Here is a 6,074-nt window from a genome sequence, read left to right as displayed (position 1 = left end):
ATAACAACGTGAAATGTTTAAAACATAGCTCTCCTATTTCTTGCACATACATTTCAAGGGAAAAAACGTGATTTTTTGGAAACAAATCGAACAAAAGTAAAGAAAATACGAATTAGAAAAATTTCATGCATTAAAAAAAGTTCACAAATTAGAAAAAAGTTCATCAATTTTGCAAAAAGTTCATTGATTTCGGAAAAAAGTTCATCAATTTTTCAAAAAAGCTCATGGATTTTGAAAAAAAGTTCATCGATTTGAAAAAAAGCTCATGGATTTAAAAAAATCATCGATTTAAAAAAAGTTCAAAGATTTTGGAAAAAGTTCATCAAATTAGAAAAAAATTCATCAAATTTGGGAAAAGGTCATCGATATTAAAAAGTTCACTGAAAAATGAAAAAAATCAAAAAAATTATGAAAAAGTTCATCGATTTTCAAAAAAAAACCCATCAATTTGAAAAATCAAGTTGATAAAAAAAGTTCACAAATTTTAAAAATAAGTTCACAACATTGAATTGTTTTCATCGATTTGAAAATAAGGAAGAAGAAAAAAGGGAAAGAAAGAAAAAAGGAAAAAGTAGAAGGAATAAAAGAATAGGAAAGATAAACATTATCAGACAAGGTAGGATAGAGGCCCAGGTACCCATCACCGACCACCACCTCGGTTTTCCCATCCAGATCGATAATTTCCTCTCTCCATCTGCAGACCTGACCCTGTGCCGGTGTCCCATGGAGGCGGAGACGGAGGGGACCTTCGAGAGGAGGAACACCAAGCCGAGGCTGGACGACCATCCGGGGGCGACGGCGGCCAGCCTGTCATCCTGGAGATCCTCTCCCGTCTCCCCGCCAGATCCGTCCACCGCTTCAAGTGCGTCTCCGTGCTCTGGCGCGACCTCATCGCCGCCAACCGCAACAAGCTGCCCCACACCCTCGCCGGCTTCCTCTACAGGACCATCAGGAACGCTCGCCGCCACCACTTTGCCAGCGTCTCCGGCGGCGCCATCCCGTTCGACCCTTGCCTTCAGCCTAACAAGTACAAGGACATGACCCAGGTAGACTCCTGCAATGGCCTCCTCCTCTACCGCAGCTGCGCCAACAGGGATGATTTCCGTCTTGTGGTGTGCAATCCCGCCACCGGGAGGTGGGTGGAGTTACCCCCAAAGCCACAGGCGCCGGCGAGTACAAGTAGCCGTACCATAGGCTTGGCTTTCGATCCGGCGGTATCGCCCCATTTCCACGTTCTTTGTTTCGAGCAGACCTTGCAGGAAACTTACATGACAGGTGTGAACATCTACTCGTCGCAGACAGGAGCCTGGAGTCTTAGGGACAGTGGGACGGTTGAGAAAGTCACCCTCTTCCTCGGGAGTAGTAAATGTGTCTCTGTCGGCGGTATGCTGTACCTGAATGGGAAGCTGCACGTCCGCGGCGATTTTGTGCTGGTGGGCGTGGACATGGAGGGGAAAGTGTGGACAACCACCCCCTTGCCGTACCCTCGAATGTTTGGTATGATTGGATCGTCTCAAGGGTGCTTACACTATGCTATACCTCCTGCCGATGATAACAATGGAATCCTGTTCTCTAAGAGAGAAATCTGGTGCCTCAAGGATCGCAATAGTAAAGAATTGGTCTTGAAGCATACTGCCAACATCGATAAGCTTATGACCGGGCATAGTTATAGGGTGGTTGGGATTCATCCAGATTGCGATACCATCTTCCTGATCTCATATGAAGATGATACCTTGGTATCGTACGACATGCTGCATCAGAAAGTTGACCGTATAGTTAATCTTGAGAAAGATGACGCAGACCAATTTCTACCCTATGTTCCTCTGTTCTCAGAGTCATTAGCAGATTGACACGGGCAGTTTTTTTTTAACCTTCAAACCATGCTTGCGCTTCCTCCGAGAATTGGCTCTTGTGCCGGCTTAACTATCTGTCCGTGTGCTTCTGCATCTGCTTCAATCATGCCGGTGAATTTTCTGGTGCTTACACTCCTGCTTGCTTGATTTCCAGTTCAGAGTTCAGGCAATGCCTGGTAAACCTACAGATTAAATAGAACGTCCTGTCGAACTAACATTGTTACCCTAGTTCTCGTTTGCCTAGCACTGGCAGTTGTTCTGGACATGTATTACTTCCATGAGGCTAAATTATACTGTAACCGGCCTTCTTGTCCATAACAATCAGTTATTATGATTATCCTGAATCTTAGTGCATATTGTCAACCTGCAAGTGTACTAAAAGGTTCAATCAGTCTGGTTACTGCCTTACTGGTGTGATATCTAGTTGTCTTTATTCATTCAGTATTTTGGCAAAGAGCTACCTTAATACCAAAAATGAAATAGAATTGAAACCTTTTGATGGTTTTTTTTTAGTGCCGGGTGCATGTGTGTTTCTACCTTATGTTCCTCTGTTCTCAGAGTCAGTAGGTGCATATGGGCAGTAGCAGTAGTTTTACCTTCAAACCAAGCATGTCCTTCCTCTGAGAATTGGCTCTTCTCTCGGCTGAACTATTTATGTGCGTACTTCTGAATGTACTTGAATAATGCTGCTCAATTTACTGGTGCTTACACTCCTGCTAGCTGGATTTTTAGGTCAGAGCAATGTCTGATAAACCTACAGATTAAGCACAATGTCATTTCTAAAGAACATTGTTACCCTTGTTCTTGTTTACCTAGCACTGGACGTTGTTCTGGACATGTAATCTCTAGTTGAGTATATGCATTCAGTATTTTGGCAAATTACTACCTTTGAGCAAATTCTTTGTTTATGTTTACTGTAGCTAATGATTCAGCAGAGCTTTTGGATCTGTTGACCACAGAGAAATTGTATTAATAATTTAATATCAAAAATTGAAATAGAATTGTAGGCTTTGATTAGAAAAAAATCGTGCCAGGTGTATTCTTTGGCCCGTTGTTGTTATTTCAGGTAGGAACATATCATATAAGCTTCATGTATGAAAATATGATTTTGGCAGGTGCCAGGACAGGGCATTTAGTGTGCTAGAAATGTAGTGGCCAAAACATATAGGCTTGTCTTTCGGTTTAGACGCTTAGTGTAGTAACAGCCATATACTGAAGCCTGTGTAATGCAGTGCTGATGTGCCTTGCGGCTGTAAGTGTCAAAACTGAGCCCTGTAATGCAAGGAGGAAAAATCACCGTGGCAAGATGAAATTCGTAATGTCAATATCTTGCTGTGCACGAACTACCATGGAAACCTGCAAGGTTGGAAATCATATATATTTAGGAAAAGCAAAACAAATCAGCATATTGCTTGTGCTTCTTGATTCTGTGAAGAGGCAAGAAAGCAACATGAAGCAAAGAGCCCTGCAGACAGTGTGAAGACAACAGACAATGGATTGTTCATTACTCAATCACTGAGAGAAATATTGCCAAAGTGTGCTTGCAGCTTCGGAACTGTGCACTCTTGTATAATCTCCATTTCTTCTCTAATTTCGGGGTGAAGTAGTAGTGTAACAGAAGAAGCAGATCGGACCATTTCAGAGATTTCAATCCAAGTTTTTGTTTCCGAAGTTGCTCCTCTCTTGCCAAGGTACGTGTGTAATAGCGGCATTTGCTAGCTTCCTTTCTTCTTGTACTCTAATTATTCTGCCAAAACCTGCATGTAATTAAGTCAAACATGCTGATTGGTTAGATCGATTGAATTTGCTGCTTTGCGTTCATCATGAGTCTTTCTGGATGTGTAGTACTCCTGTTTATTGTATGTTGAATTGTTTTCTTTTAGCTACGAGTCATTCAGCTGAGCAATGGTTGTGTATGCTTACGCAGAGAAAAAAAAAATCAGTGATGTGTGGTTTGTCAGATTTTTTTTTCCGGCCTACAAGGTGCGGAATTGAAACTCAGAAGTGGTTACTGGAGTACTTCTACAGCGGCAACCATAGTCATGTTTTGCCATCGGCTGATCCCTCTGACAGCTCTTTTGTTCTGATGCTGCATGCGGCTTTGATACCCTTCTGGTAGATAGACATGTCTTTTCCAATGCACTGCATGGGTGCTCTTGTTTGTAGACTAACCTTCGAAGTTGTTCCACCCTGCTGATGCTCTCTGCAAAATAAGCTGCTCCATGCAACCTGACTGATTTTGTTAGCTAACTCAACCGACGGCACTGCAGACATCGATGAATGTATTCTGAGAGCATCTCCAGCCGTTGGCCCCCTAGGGGCGCCTAAAATCGCCGCCTGGGGGCGAGTCGGCGTAAAAAAAGGGCCTGGGGGCGAGTTGGTCCCCAGTCGCCGGCCCCAGGGCCGCCCCCAGATGCGTATAATTTATTCAAAAAGAAAATCGTTTGGCAAAGTTCGATTAAACACGGTGTCGGTGTCAAAACCGGCGGATCTCGGGTAGGGGGTCCCGAACTGTGCGTCTAGGCGGATGGTAACAGGAGACAAGGGACACAATGTTTTACCCAGGTTCGGGCCCTCTTGATGGAGGTAAAACCCTACGTCCTGCTTGATTAATATTGATGATATGGGTAGTACACGAGTAGATCTACCACGAGATCAAGGAGGCTAAACCCTAGAAGCTAGCCTATGGTATGATTGTTGTATGTTGTCCTATGGACTAAAATCCTCCGGTTTATATAGACACCGGAGAGGGTTAGGGTTACACAAAATCGGTTACAATGATAGGAGATCTAAATATCCGCATCGCCAAGCTTGCCTTCCACGCCAAGGAAAGTCCCATCCGGACACGGGACGAAGTCTTCAATCTTGTATCTTCATAGTCCAGGAGTCCGGCTGAAGATATAGTCCGGCTACCCGGACACCCCCTAATCCAGGACTCCCTCAGTAGTCCCTTCAATGACGACGAGTCCGGCGCGCAGATTGTCTTCGGCATTGCAAGGCGGGTTCCTACTCCAAGTATTTCATAGAAGATTTTGAACACAAAGAATAGTGTCCGGCTCTGCAAAATAAGTTTCCACATATTGCCATAGAGAGAATAATATTTACACAGATCTAATCTGCTGACGTATTCCGTGGCGTGACATCACACCACGGCCAAGCCTTTATTCGAATCGTTTTTACTGTCCCACCTCAGCGCGTTTAGCGAGGCGGTTTCCTTGGCGCGTCTTGTCGAAGCAGAGATCGTGTCCCCTTATTCCGGGATTCTCATCAATACGGGCGTGGGTAACCCAATCGTGCCCGTTGGCGTGCTTTCTCGATTAAAGGCGAGTCCCAAACGGTTACGGGGAGGGCCCTTGGTATTCGACCTCTTATAAAGAGACCAAGGCCTTACTCCTTTTTTCAATCTCAAACGAGTTCGCCCGTTGCCTCGAGTTCCAGCACCCAAGGCTCCAGATTTCAGGCGCTTCGGATCTTCGACAATGTCCGGTTCCGACCTTCGAGGCTGATGGATGCCCTCCTCCATCACGGAGGAGGACGTGCTGTTGGGGAGCGTAGTAATTTCAAAAAAATTCCTACGCACACGCAAGATCATGGTGATGCATAACAACGAGAGGAGAGAGTGGGATCTACGTACCCTTGTAGATCGACCGCGGAAGCGTTGACGCAACGTAGAGGAAGTAGTCGTACGTCTTCCCAATCCGACCGATCCAAGCACCGTTACTCCGGCACCTCCGAGTTCTTAGCACACGTACAGCTTGATGACGCTCCCCGGGCTCCGATCCAGCAAAGCTTCGGGGATGAGTTCCGTCAGCACAACGGCGTGGTGACGATGATGATGTTCTACCGACGCAGGGCTTCGCCTAAGCACTGCAACGATATGACTGAGGTGGAATATGGTGGAGGGGGGCACCGCACACGGCTAAGGAACGATCACGAGGATCAACTTGTGTGTTCTAGGGTGCCCCCTGCCTCCGTATATAAAGGATCCAAGGGGGGGGGTGCGGCCGGCCCTAGAGGAGGCGCGCCGGGAGTAGGACTCCCCTCCCTTTTCCTTGTCCAAGTACGAGAGGTGGAAGGAGATGCCGGCCCTAGAGGAGGCGCGCCGGGAGTAGGACTCCCCTCCCTTTTCCTTGTCCAAGTACGAGAGGTGGAAGGAGAGAAGGAAAGGGGGGCCGCCGCCCCTCCCTCCTTGTCCAATTCGGACTAGGGGGAGAGGGGGCG

At 46.1% G+C, this 6,074-nt stretch overlaps 1 pseudogene; it reads left to right on the top strand.

The window, feature by feature from the left end:
- The first annotated feature begins 723 nt into the window (after window positions 1-723).
- LOC125530070 lies at window positions 724-1,850 on the top strand (annotated as a pseudogene).
- The last annotated feature ends 4,224 nt before the right edge of the window (window positions 1,851-6,074 follow it).

The sequence above is a fragment of the Triticum urartu genome, unplaced genomic scaffold (genome assembly GCF_003073215.2).
Source record: "Triticum urartu cultivar G1812 unplaced genomic scaffold, Tu2.1 TuUngrouped_contig_6049, whole genome shotgun sequence".
Classification (NCBI taxonomy): domain Eukaryota; kingdom Viridiplantae; phylum Streptophyta; class Magnoliopsida; order Poales; family Poaceae; genus Triticum; species Triticum urartu.
This window is presented reverse-complemented; position numbering and strand designations above follow the sequence as displayed.